Genomic DNA, 14,443 nt, shown 5'->3' with positions numbered 1-14,443 from the left:
GTGCACAGGCTTGGGTGCCGCTGGTGGCGCTGCCGTGCCGTGCCGAGCCGTGCCGTGCCGTGCCGTGCCTTGCCGATCCGTGCCGTGCCGTGCCGTGCCGTACCGAGCCGTGCCGTGCCGTGCCGTGCCGTGCCGTGCCGTGCCGTGCCGTGCCGATCGGTGCCGTGCCGTGCCGTGCCGTGCCGTGCCGTGCCGTGCCGAGCCGTGCCTTGCCGTACCGATCCATGCCATGCCGTGCCGTGCCTTGCCTTGCCGTGCCGATCCGTGCCGTGCCGTGCCGATCCGTGCCTTGCCTTGCCGTGTCGCGCCGTGCCGATCGGTGCCGTGCCGTGCCGTGCCGATCGGTGCCGTGCCGTGCCGTGCCTTGCCTTGCCGTGCCGTGCCGTGCCTTGCCGTGCCGATCCGTGCCATGCCGTGCCGTGCCGTGCCTTGCCTTGCCGTGTCGCGCCGTGCCGTACCGGGCCGTGCCGGCCGTGGCCCCGCAGCTCTGGTATAGCCACCGGAGCCGTGCGGGTTCTGCTCATCCATCGCACCGCCGCTCTGCCCTCAGGGGTGAAAGGGCCCCGCTCTGGGCATTGTCCCTCCCGCCCCGCAGCCCGGCCGCCCAGTCACTGAGAAATCCTTTCGGAGCAGATGTTGTGTTGCGTTGCCTTCTCTGCCATTCCCTCCCTGTCGTGCAGCTCTGGACCTTTGGCCAACACCCTGAGCCTTTTCCCGTCATCGCCAGGCTCCGGGTCTGGCTCGGCTGTGCCTGCACTCCGCACCCCTGGCTGTGGGATCAGTGACAATATGGACTGTGCAGGGCCTCGCACAACTGCGCAACTCCCTACAAGCTTTTCATTTTCTATTAAGCACATAATGAATTTAAAAATTATCCACTGGCTATGTACTAGTAGAGTGTAAGGAGTGGTGTCTCAACACTGAACTGAACACCGAACAGGGACAAGAGTCTGCCCGACACATCTTCGATTCTGCAAGGATCACCTTGTCCCTGTGGCAATTTGAACATGGGCAAGCTGTTCTGGAAGCACCAAGAGTGCTGATGAGTGATGTCCCTCAGGGGTCTGTGTTGGGACCACTGCTGTTTAATATCTTCATCAGCAACATTGGGACCAAGTACACCCTCAGTGGGGACTGGGAGAAGTCATTGAGGGCAGCCTTGCGGAGAAGGATTTGGGGTTGCCGGTGGGTGAGAGGCTGGATATGAGCCAGCCATGTGCCCTTGCAGCCCAGAAAGCCAAATGTGTCCTGGGCTGCATCCAAAGCCCTGTGAGCAGCAGGGGAGGGAGGGGATTCTGCCCCTCTGCTCTGCCCTGGTGAGACCCAACCTGCAGTGCTGCATCAGCTCTGGGGTCCCAGCACAGGAAGGACATGGACCTGTTGGAGTGAGTCCAGAGGAGGCCACCAAGATGATCAGAGAGATGGAACACCTCTCCTACAAGGACAGGTTGAGAGAATTGGGGTTGTTGATTCCGGAGAAGAGGTTTTGGGGAGACCTTGATGCAGCTTTTCAATAGTTAAAGGTGGCTGATAAGACAGATGGTGACAAGACTTTTTGGTAAGGTCTGTAGCAATAGAACCATGAGGATGGTGAAATAATGAAACAAGTTCCCCAGAGAGGTGCCCCATCCCTGGAAACATTCAAGGTCATTGAACAGGGCTCTGAGCTACCTGATCTAGTGGATGCCCATTTGCAGGGGGTTGGACTGGATTGCCTTTAAAGGTCCCTTCCAACACAAACTATGCAATGATGCTAAGAGCTCAGTACTGTGGATACAGTCAGCTCATGCTGGTTGACCTGGGAGCCCAAGGACAGGACTTTGGCTCCTTTGTGCTCCCAGGATTCATGTCTCCAAGGAACTCATACAAAGAGGAGAAAGTGGAGCTGCAAAAGGTCCACTGATATAACAATGCACAAAAAGTGAAGGCTATTTGCAAAAATCATACCTTCTTATAAGGTCTTGAACTATCTTGCATGAAAAAGCATAAAGTTCTCAGAGCTTTAAGGGTTCTGGAAATAAAATGCAATCATTGTTTCAATAAATATTACTCCTGCATATCATTGATATTGTATGATTTTGTATGATATTGTGATACATGATATTGTATTAAATTCCAGAACTGGAATTTAAATGCTGTGACAATAAAGAAATGTCTTTTTCACATTTCACATCTCTTCCTATTTATTCAACAGTCAAAACAGGGTGGTTCTGTCTCACTTGAAGTCATTTTGCACTAATAGGCAAAGGAGTTCTTGGTTACTGATTCTTTGGATTGATTTTTTTTTTTATTATTTCAGAATATCTGCTAGTTTTGCTACCTCTTCTCTTTCTGGAGTTTTTCCACTGACTTTGGTTTGTGCAAAATTCACTTAATGACATGCTTTTTGGAATCCCACCTTAGAATTTTCATTTAGAAGCCATTGGAAAAATCAGATTTTAGTGTGAAACGTTCAATAAGGTTGACAGAATGCAGGTAATGCATTTATAATAAGGGAATATGATGCATTTTCAAACAGTTTTTATAAGAACTAGGGAAGAATAGACTTGCAAAGAGACTTCTACACTGCAGGTTTTCTCAGTGCAACTAACCCAACCAAAGGTAATGTTTGTGATTAGCGCACAGGAGGTCTGGATGCACAGTTGTCACAAACACATGCACTGTACTCTTGTATTTGCACACTGCTACCTTGAATTGAGCCCAAGGTGAGATTTTACGTCTCTTGGCCATAATTGAAATATTGAAATATATTGAAATACTGAAATACTCAATTCCCTTAGAACAGTGTGTCTGAATTGCAGCTTCACAATACCAAAAATAAGGGCAAATATCAACAACTCCAAGTTGCACTAAAGTACCGCCCTTGAAATGTATTTCAGGGAAGGAATTTTGAAAGCAAGGATCCAGCATTTCTTGCACCTGGTGACCCATAGAAACTTCTCCTCTCCTAGCATTCATGTTCATATACTTTTGATGATTATTGTAGAGTAGCATATTTTCCTCCTTAGCAATACCATTTTGAATGTGTTCAGTGACTTCTGCCCCCCCGCATCACACCAAATGACAAAATGCCAATTACCTAATAGTGTTCCCACTCCCTGCTCCCAACTAGCTTGTGTTATCTAAAATCAAAATATTTCATGTGGATAAACACCATGTGCCATTTTCTGCAGTAGCAAAAGAAAGAAAAAAAAAACAAAAAAGCAACAAATCCAAGTATCCAACTCATCTCCTAAATCTGGAAAAGCCACTTTTCAAGACTTGTTTGCATGCATAAATGTGATATTGTTTAAAAACTCTGTTGTGCTGAATATTGAATAAGATAGGACCAGACTGAGACATCTTACAGAGATGGGGCTGCACTGGTCAGCAAACAACCTCTTCATTCTCTTGGCAAGAGCATGGTGGCCATGCAAAGATGTTCTGGTGAGAAAAAAGTCTTTTGGTGTGATATACAAGCTCCTTGGGTGGAGGGAGAGCTTAGGAACAGAGCTACTGAAAGTAGTGCTCAGCATTTGCTGAGGCTGTTCTCTTGACAGAGACAGTCTTTTTTAACTCAGGAGATATTTTCTAGGGCATTTTCTACCAAACTGACATTCGACACTGCATTTCAGAAGTTCATGAGCAACTCTGACGAACCTGACTCCTGGTTTCCCTGTATCCCCTGTGACCAGAGTTTCATGGCTTAGTGCCTGTCAGCTGAGTGTCAGTAGCTGGCTTTGTGTGTGTGCATTTACTTTGTAAACGTGGCTAGAAGGAGTCACATCAGCCCTGGGTGAAAAAGGTAATACTTGTGTGTTATCCTTGGTGGCAGCAATGGGCTGTGATTAAGCATGCAGGAGCTGCTGTGGTTCAGCTGATGCAAGGTAACTCATTAATATTCAATAACTTGATCATGTATCAGAGCATTCCGTTTTCTTTAGCTCCTTTAAAAATTCTTTGGCAGGGATTGTACCTTGGGAAGGACCTTTCACCTTGGATAGGTATGATTTTCCCAGGAGTTTAAGCCTGCAGCAGCTGGAGGGTGTTCTGCCCTTGAGTTCTGCTGCAACTCACATCTAAGTAAGAAAAAAAATTCAAAACCTACCCTGGCCTATGGCTGCTACCGCAAATCTGTAAAAATCACTCCTGCTGAGCTGTATGGATCCACATAGGCCTATGCAGAATGTAAATCACATAATCCTGAGAAAACTGACAGGGCCACATAGGAGAGAAACTGCAGCATGCACAGAATATGTAAGAGTGTGGAAAGGCAGACTCTTTACCCCACAGGTGATTTGTGAGAGTTAACATTTGGGATGTGAGATATTTAACCAATGCCTTCTCCTCCCTCAGATTGTTTGGTAAGGGCTCCGGGGGAAGATGCAAGCAGCCCTTTGCAGCATAAAAAAACCCCTGACCTCGGGGGCCCAGGCAAAAATAAGTTTTACATAGCAGATTTTTAAAAACAGGCAATTAAACTCAGGATATTATGCCCCTTCTGTCAGCTAAAGTGGATTTTTATGGATATCAGCTCATGGTGCTTGACTGCAGGTATGCTAGGAATGCTGGATAGGTCGGCTGGGTGATGAACTGACATGTCCTAAAGGAGTGAGATATGATGCAAAAGCAATACCACCATTGAAACATGTGTTAGGGTATGTCAGGACAGAAAATTATCAACACCTCCTACTTTTAATAGTCCTCAGTCTGCACACTGAGGACCATGAGATGTTTTATTGATGACATTGTGGACTATGAGACAAACTCCTGAGATAAAGATTTTCACGTTTGCTTTATGGCCTTTCCAATAAGGAGTAATCTTTTTTTCAATAAGATAAGAATTATCGCCAATCCTGTACATTGTAACAGATATTTGAAATACACCTCAGCTAATTTAGCATTAATAGGAAGATAATTACAAAGCCAATACAAAACTATTGATTGCTACAATCATATTTACAATTGTGACCTTCATTATTTATCTACTCTTACATGCACACAATCTGCCAGATCTTTCAATTCATATTTTAAAGTCTTAGAGGGGGACCCATATTAAGGTTATTATTAAGATTATTAAGTACTAAAGTTAGAGGAATTTCTGCATACAGGAGTCCAATATCAGTTGTTTAATTTTCCTATTTTCTCTGCTACTTTTTTTTGATCCAAGAGTCTGTTTTGTATGAAATTCTGTGCATATACACAGAAAATTTTATCCAAAATTCTTCAGCTGTTTCAGGAAACTAATACCTGAGTTTTAAAGAAAGTATATGATTTTCTAGATGTTGCAGAGGTGATTTACTTTATGTAATCCCATTACCCATGTGCCATGAGACTTTAAATTTGGCAGAGGGGGAAGTTGCACTTTTCACAACATTTTGGTCTTCATCTTCTCACAGCAGCACAATATGTCAGCACATTCTTCCTTTAAAGTCATTCCTTTTCTCATTTCATTGTCTGCACTTTTACAGACCCATGTGTTCTCAGGCCAAGGCTTTTTTTTGTGTGTGAGTGGGAGTTTGGACAGAATCCTCCCAAAGTCTCCACCCAGGCAGCTGGTTTGACCTCTCTTTCTCTGTCCAGCCTCAGCTCTTCACATTGTGCTCACAATTTCCTCCCAGCCTACTGCCACAAGCTGCTTTTATGAATTATTATTATTATTATTATTATCATCATTATTCAGTTGTTTTGTTGTTTGTTTTTCTCCAGAAAAACACAGCATCAAGTTCAAACCCTCACTTCCTATTCCTAAAGCTTAGCTGTTCATGAGCTTTATTGTGGATTCTTTTCCTTATTTTTTTTCCCTTAGTTTTCCTGGGATCTTTTCCTTTTCTGAGGCACATTAAACCCTGTCTGGATGTTTCTAAATTCCTGTAGCACCACACTAAAACTGCAGCCTTTTCCCTATATGGGACCAAAAATTTCAGAAAGAGTGGTGAACTCCTTGAAATTTCACCTGCACACCTGCACAAGGGTGAGGCTCCATTTGCTTGCTCGGGGGTCACTCACTCTTCATGACCTCATTCAAAATCCTCAGTCAGGTAAAACTCCCCTTGAAATCAATGGCTATAAAGACTAATTAAGAACTTCTGGACTGGAACCAGACATCTTGTTGGAAGCTATTTAGGGATGATTCAAAGTTGATTGTCTGCAGCAAATAAAATAGGCATCCTTGGTTTTCTTTTCTGCTTTTCTGGGAAGGCTGAGAGTGGCGGCAGGAAAAATGTTGGTTTTGATGTTGGGCTTCGTGTAGCTGGCTTCTCTTTGTGATTGTTCAACACTACAAAATTTGCTAAAAAAAGAAACAAATGATAATAAAATTTTAAAAATGTGCTAACATTCACAGCATTCATTCAATTACTGTGTCTGGGCTGTGTACAGCATGACATAGTTCCTGTAGACACAAAAATTCCATATCTAGAGCTGAGATTATTATTTAAGAAAACATGTTCTCTGGTAACAACAAAAGAAACTAGTTTGTAATTAGGATGATTTTGTAGAAGCCTGGGTGCTGATGCCAGGCAAATTGGCTTGAGTATTTACACTACAGTCTGAGATCTGTAGTTTGTGTGAGAAATTTTCAATGAATAATACCAAAACACTAAAAAATGTCATTTATAACTTTACTTTTTCTCTCAGTGGCCTGTAGAATTCCATTTGTGCTGACATTCACAGAGATCAGTTTTCAAAAAATAAGCACAGAATAGTAACCTTTAGTGCAATATATTTCAGATGTGGTAATCTTTCTCTGACTCCATTTCTTTCTTTGACCAAGTGGGGGTGTTCTTGGCATAATGTTTCTCAAGAATACAATCCACAAATACATGACAATTCTCTGCTGATACCTGAGAAGAGTTGGTTTCAGTCTATGCTCCAGCCCTGACAGCAACCAGATCACCACTTTGTCTGGATCTTAGAAGTGGTCTTGTTCTGAGAGTCCTATTACCAAAAAATCCACAGCAATAGTTTTGGAGCAATGCATTAAAATTAATATGATTATGGGACACAATGTGAAATAATTGTCCTGACAAAAGTGTTCTGTTTAATATTCAAATCTCTAGCTGAGGGAAGATTTGGGGGGGAAAAAAAAGTTGTTTATTTTTTTGGTTGGTTTTAAAAAATGGAACAAAATAAGAAATCTGCAAATAGTTTCCTGCCTCCTATAAAAAGATAGCCTTTTTTCTGATCTCTGTTGTTTATCCTATCTCTTTGAGTGACTAAGTAGTTCTGGAATTACATTAATCTTGACTTAATGTTTACGTGGATTTATATAGACTTTTATGCCTTAGTACCCTTATACCTAAAAAGAGAAAGGAGCAGTAGTTTGTAAGGACCTTGTTAGACAGGGTGAAAAATGGTACAAGATTTTAAGTCACAAAGAATGGCTGTGACCAAGTCAGGAAATGAAGTCAGAGTAGTGCCAAATATAACACCATCTTTTCTATTTTCTTGTCACTTTTAATGATTACTAAAAATAAGAGTTAAGTAAGTAGCTCAGAAAACTGATCCACTTGTCCCACTGCCAAGAGGAACTGAGCATGAAAAAGATGCACTGTAATTTTGCAGACCTTTACATTAGAGCTGTGGACTTTCTTGAAGGTGACTTCTGTTTCCCAAAAATGGAAGTGCTGTCACCTGGAATATCTGCTCCCTAGTCACACAGGTGGAGTAACCAGCAATCAACAGTCATGGCCATCATCATCATATAAAGTGAGAATTCCTCAGCTTACAGGGACCATGAAAATGGGATGTGAAAGTAATGAAGAGGATAACAATGTGGATGGAAGGGATTATTATTTCTGTTACAAACAGGAGCTGTAGCTGCAGCTGCTTTTCCAAATAAAGCATAAAGTTAGATTTCATGTTTCCTTTGTCCCACACAGTGCTCTGTCCACAAGCCTGGACTGACTCTTAAGCTGAAAGGTGTGAGTCTTCAAGAACACATCTGTACTCATTGTCATCTCAGCAAACATCACCTGGACACAAGGCATGTTTCAGCTTTTGTTATTTAAATCACAAGCCAGCATTACCCAGGAAATAATATCCTAGGTCCATATGATGGTCCTGCAGTGAGAGATTACTCTCCACTTGTGCATATCCAGGAACCTGTGAGGTGGGTCTGCCATGCTGTCCATCTATATCCCAATAACTGAATCACTTGACTAGTTTCAACCCAGGATAGCAGAAGTTAGCAGGAATTAAATATCCAGTTTTGTAGGAATAGGTGGCTGAGCAGGAACAAGAGATGTCATTAGTGGTCTAATCAAGTCAGACCTTCTCTGATCATAAGGTTTCACAGTGCTCTCCACCCACTGGAGAATTCACACAGAAGACAACTATTATGACTACCCCAACCACAGGAAGAGTTTTAATTGGTACTCACACCAAAGAATCCAACCACAAGGCACAGATCCATTAAAAACCCCAAGCTTCATTAGATCTGTTGCAGATGGAGCTGCTTGTCTCTCCAGGAACCACTCTTTACTTTATTTGTGGCAATTTTTCCAGACTTTTCATGTTCCATTTCATTTGAGCTAATCTCTCTCCATCACAGCTAGCCTGCTGAGCTCTGAGGAACAGTTGTATGTGGTCCCTGCCCGCTGCTTGGCAGACGTGGCTTGTGCCATTTCAGTGCTGTGTGATTCTGCCACAGCTGCTCCCTTTCTGATCTCTGAGCACTTGGAGCTATCACAGTGCAGCTGTGGATCAGTGAAGGTTTCACAGAGAGTCCTCTTACATCTACAGGAAAAAGAAAATGTCTGCAACTCCTTTATTTGTCATCTTTCTCCAAAAAGACCACCTCCAATATCCCAGTGTTTGCTAATGGAGCCAGTGAGTTGGTTTTGGAGCATATGTATTTCATCCCCCCTAAACTAAATCCAGTTGTCTGAGCAAGCTTTTTATCGATAAAGTGTTTTTTTCCTGTCTCTATAAAGCACTGATTTTCCTCTCTGTGTGAATTACTTAAAGGACCACTGTCTACAGAGAAAGGCAGGCACCTCTGCAGAGACACATTCAGGCCAGCTGTTTTTAGGACATATTGCAGGCACTCCTTCACAGTCCCTATGTGCATTACTAATGTGCAGCAGGGACGTGTCTTGATGAACAGCTTTGATTGGGTGTCTAAACTTGAACATGGTTGAAAATGCTACAAAATACTACCCAAAATATATGGACTATAACCAGTCACATACATAAGATAAAGCAGAACATAATTTCCAATTGAGAAAGGAGATTTGAAAGTTAAGTGATTTTTTTGATGACAGCCCAGTCCTCATTCGAAATAAGCAGACATCAGCAGCCATCAAAATCAGTAGGATCATGAAATAAAACAGCAGATAAGGATGTGGACTTAAAATAAAACTATATTATTTTCACTAGGTAGAAAATGTTGGAGAGGCAGCTGTGGCCTTGAGAAGAGCCAAGCAAAGCCATTCTTCCTCTATGCCCATTTCTATCAGAAGGGGAGAAATGCTGTCACAAAGAAAGGTGTCAACTCAAATGGACAAGAGGCCAGTGAAGTCAGTCTATTTCCACCCCAGATGTGATCTCCATATTCCGTTTGCCAAGAGTGGACAAGATACAATTCCACAGGATGACAATGGGCCCACAGAGATATTAGATGGCCCTTCATGTTTGATTTGTAGTGCCCTCTGCCTATGGAAGAAAGAAGACCCTTAAGATGTCATCCCTAGGTTCAAATCAGATGAGCTACTTCAACTACCAGATTCTTAAAGTTCTCCAAATGCTCAGGCCCTTTATATAGGTTACAAGGAAAAGGAAATGCAACAGTTAATTTTTATTCAAAGTTATATCCTACCCTTATGGGATCCAATCAAACCTTTACATCTCTAATTATGATAAATCCTATTTTATATTAACATATAAGGCTTTTTGATTCAGCTTACTTCCCTAATTATTATAAAAATTATTAACCTCTTACCAATTTTTAATATAAAATTCTGCAGTATATTGGAAGTGCATGACAGTACCACTCTAGATTTTAAGACAGGCTAGAAGAGGACAGCTGTAACTTACTGAGATAGCTGAGAAATTTCAGAAAACTGCCTATCCCCAAACAAGTTTGGCTGCAGATTAATAACCTTTGGCCTTGGAAAATATGCACTGCAATATGCAAAGATCTCCATCACATTTTTATGTCACCCAAGGGCAACAGCATAGAGGGCTTTAACACAATTTAAGGAAAATATCATCAGAATTTTCTGAAATATTTCTTCTCCAGGTATAATTCTAGAAGTCCTTGATTTATGTTAAATCTGACAGGTTTGGTGACTACAGTGAAGCATATTCCATTGTGTGTGATGCGTGATATTCTTTCATAAAATCAGCTAAATGGAAAGATGGGACCACAGTAGCCCTATTACCTTTTAGTGCTTTTAAACCTCAGGATACCAGAATGTCTTATTTTAACATCTTCATGTGAGTATCAGGAGAGAAATGACCACTACTGACATATGTGCATATTCCTGGCAAGACGCCAGGCGTTCCTGTTCGCTTACATTGCAGTCCTGGAACAAAGCCAAGGAATCAGCAGTTTTGCTTTCCACAAGGAAAAAGTTCTTCCCAGAGAGTTTCTGTGTGATGGGGTTTTAATGTGATCCAGGATGTTTCTGAGGTCTGCAAGTCTTTTCTGTGTGGTGAAAAGAAGCGTTATGAAGAGGAAGGCCCTAAAACCTGGCAGTCAGGGTGTTTTTGGAGGTAACCCTACCCCTGCTCTTGGCGTGCTGCCCCTCACTGCATGCAGGGAAACTGTGATTGGGTAATGATATCCATAACTGGGGACTTCAGAGAGCTGTGACAAATGCAGCTGATTGATTGCTTTTCTCAGGCATTGCTTGCTCTGTTTTTCAAGTGCAGACCAGCTGCTGGAAGATGTTACATCAATTCTTGCTGTAAGCCACAGCTCTTAGTCTGTGGTGCCACTTCAGCCTTTTCTGGAAACATTAGTTGCCCCAAACTGAAACCATGGACACTGTACAGGGTCATTTGATTCATTTTCCTTTTGTATTTTAAGCAATATCTGTTGGCATTCAAATTATTCTCTGCTTCCTGCAATGCTCCCTAAGATAAGAGTGGTTCAAGAATGTACGTTTGTGGTAATTAAACGGTCCTGAAAGTGCAATGTCAGGAAATGTATGGTTTTCCACTCTTTTTCCCCCTCTTGCCAGCTACTTGTCTATTTATAGAATACATCTCACCATTTACTTCAGAGCAGTGACATGGAGAAGCAGATATTTAGAGGAAGTCCATTCACTTGACAAAAACATCCATTACCTTTATCACCAGTGGAGACCAAAAAAGAATCAATTACAATACTTTATTTGGGAATGACTAATTGAATTGTGAAATATACTGACACTCTGAAGTCACTGTGGTGAGCTAAATACTGGCACTTGTAAAAGGCAGGAAATGTAGATAAGATGCTGATTCAATTGATTTGAGGCTAGAATGCATTTTCAGTTTGTGTTGATGCTCTAAGCTTGTCTAATTTCCACCAAGTCTTATTAATCAAGGGTCAGGGAATTAGCGCAGAAGAGAGAGCTGCAGAGGATTTGCACCTACTTGGCTCAACTATGAAATTAGCTCTGAGTGCTAAACACACCACATCCCATCCTGCAGTCAGGGATCAGCTGTCAGCTCCTTGTTTAATCACAGAACCACTCAAATTAGTCATTTGGCAGGCTCTAGGGGCACATCTATCATATGTCCTCTGTTTTTCTCCTCCATACTTGCTAGCACCTTCCAATCCTGCAGGTGAAGGTGGAGAACAGAGGTAAAAGGTGTTGCTGGTAGCCTCAGCTGGATGTGCTCCAAGTCCTGCTGCTGTTCGGCTGCGTCATATACTACTGGACATTGAAAAACTCCACTGGACATTCCTGAAGAATGGAACTTCATCCATCACCTGCGATGTTAAAGTCTTAGGAAGATCCTTGGCACAGCTTTAGCTGGAGCCATTCTCCCTATCCCAAATGCCTCAGAAATGGTTCAGAAGCTATCACAAAGCAAATACCATTTCCAGGAGGCACTTTGGGTGAATGGCCTCCATTTGGGCATTCATGCTGGGTGCAATGCCCTCAGTACAGGTTTTACTGTGTTGTTTAACCTCAGTGGCAGAGAATGATGTGGTTCAAATTTAATTTACTGAGGCAAACATTGTTTCCGTGCTGCAATAAATAGCTGTTCAACATAAAATACTGAAATTCAGGCAGTCTAGCCAAAAAAAAGATTTTTTTATATATACTGCAAAATTAATCAAATAATATGTTAATAAAACTCAATTCAAATACAAAAAGCGGCAGATGGATATAATATAATTGTTATGCTTGCTTAGTAACAAGCATGTGGTTCATTACTGAAAGAGAGTTGCATGTGCTGAGGGGATCCTCTCTTTCCCATTCCCCTGAGCTCCAGGAAGGAAGAAGGGGTGACCTTCCTGCCCCAGTGGAATCCACCCTACAGACACATCCAAATCAAAAGGTAGCTTTTATTTCTACGGCTTTCTGAAAAGCTTCTGAAGAGGAAAATGCTTTGGTCTCTGCAATGTCCTAGGGGCCTGATCCTAGCACTTTGCAAGCAAAGAGAATTGCTGAGTTTGCTACAGAAGGTGAAATCTCAGGGCCATTGAAATAAATGCTGTCATCCCCTTCATCCACTGAAGTTAGGATTTAAGATCATTTCTTCTTCTATTCATCATATTGTAGAATTCTATCTCCATATCTCTCAGCTTTAACACTTTGAAATAACAATAGTTCAGCAATACACTTCAGTGTAGTCAATGCTTCTTTTACCCACAAAGGAAATAAAAGAACATTCTACAGGTATGCTTAATTAAAACTGGTTCTAATTGATTTTTTTCTAAAACATTTAGTTTAAACACTAGGAGGGCTGGTCTTGTTTACAAGATGAAGTGTTAGATTCTCTGGATTCTCTCCCTGAAATTGACTCAGTCTCCTTTGTATCTAAGGGATTTGTGATTCATCATGGTGTCAGGAAGGAATGTTTCTGTTAGAACTGATCAGGTTATTCACTACAGCAGGAGAAAAGAATTCAAAAGAGAAATGTGTGTTTATGACCTGTGAGCTGAAGAATAGAAGCTTTGAAGGGTAGAAAGTAAGAGACCTTGTCTACCACTGAGCTCAAGGTGGAGGCAAAGGGAAGGGAGAAAGAGAAGGGGAGGTAAAAAAGGTAATTTACTGCATAGTTTTAGTCCATATTTACATTGCAAGATGTTTGATGCTCGACGTCTCATGAGAAATGGTATTGTAGTGTGGAATAACTGGCACAAGCACCTTTCCATTTTCAGGCAGGATCAAGGTGTAATTTTACATGAAATAGCATGAACATGACCCACTGGAGAACATGACCCTATTGAGTGGGACTTGGCACTAATTCTGTGTCAAACACTGCTGAAGAGAGCAGTATCCATAACTTAGATGGACAAATATCACGGGAAAAAAAACATCTGAAGTAACTTACCTATAAACAGACAATAGCAAGCTGGCAGGACTGGAGGTTAAACTTGGCTTTATAACTTCTTAACCCCATGCCCTGCTTGTTCAGTGATAACAGGCAGAAGTGTAAAACAAAACAGAAATTGCAACACACTCCTCTTTCCCTTCCCTTCCCTTCCCTTCCCTTCCCTTCCCTTCCCTTCCCTTCCCTTCCCTTCCCTTCCCTTCCCAGTCCAAAATATAGCTTCAGAAAAAGAACTTAAAGAGTACAGACTTGTTAAATAGAAATGCTAGGTCATTTCTGTGTTCAAATACAGGGGGCATAGCAATTCTGTATTTTAGAAACACGTTTTCACATTTGGTGTGAATGCCTAAATGAACATGTCCTAGAGCTCTTGAAATCCAACAAGTCTAGAAAATTGTGATGTCATCCTGAAAAATCAGATTTTTTTACAAAGAAGTTCTCAAAGTGTATACGAGAACAAGTACACATTTTGTCAGTTGTGTCACATGAAAAAAAAATTACACTGACTCCAATGTCATTGCCAAGGGTTTACACCACATACTTTCAATGCACCTGTTATGCAAATAAAAATTTCATTGCCAACTGAAATTTTATCTGACCACGTCCACATTCTGTAGTAAAAGTTGGCTTACAACTGAAAAGTGAAATATTAGAGCCTGAGGATGTTACTGAAGAAATGCTAACACAGACCCTCACTTTTCCCATGTTTTCTATTAAGTAGAGGATGAGCTTCTCAGATGAACTTAATTTTGTAGAAAAAAGCAGTCATGAATATAGATGGACTGTGGGAAAATGAGTCTGGCCAATGAACTGGAATGAGATGGATAGGAATGCAAGCTGTAATTCTTGCAAAGTCCTTTGGCAACATCTAGTTAGGTTTATCACAATATAAGAATGATATTTGACACAGTAAATTCTTTGTTTGTTTTCTCTTCCTGTAAATCTTTACACCAGCACCAATTCATAG

General features: G+C 41.7%; 1 long non-coding RNA gene across 1 annotated transcript; it reads right to left on the bottom strand.

Annotated features, from left to right (window-relative positions):
• Positions 1–4,325: 4,325 nt before the first annotated feature.
• LOC146440309 (uncharacterized) lies at positions 4,326–8,681 on the bottom strand. The gene is made up of 3 exons (XR_014851114.1): positions 8,363–8,681; positions 6,691–6,918; positions 4,326–6,271 (listed from the first exon to the last, which is right to left on the bottom strand). It is a non-coding gene; the product is annotated as an uncharacterized LOC146440309 (long non-coding RNA).
• Between the last annotated feature and the right edge of the window lie 5,762 nt (positions 8,682–14,443).

This window comes from Lichenostomus cassidix, chromosome 3 (genome assembly GCF_008360975.1).
Source record: "Lichenostomus cassidix isolate B80296 chromosome 3, HeHo_3.0, whole genome shotgun sequence".
Lineage (NCBI taxonomy): Eukaryota > Metazoa > Chordata > Aves > Passeriformes > Meliphagidae > Lichenostomus > Lichenostomus cassidix.
This window is presented reverse-complemented; position numbering and strand designations above follow the sequence as displayed.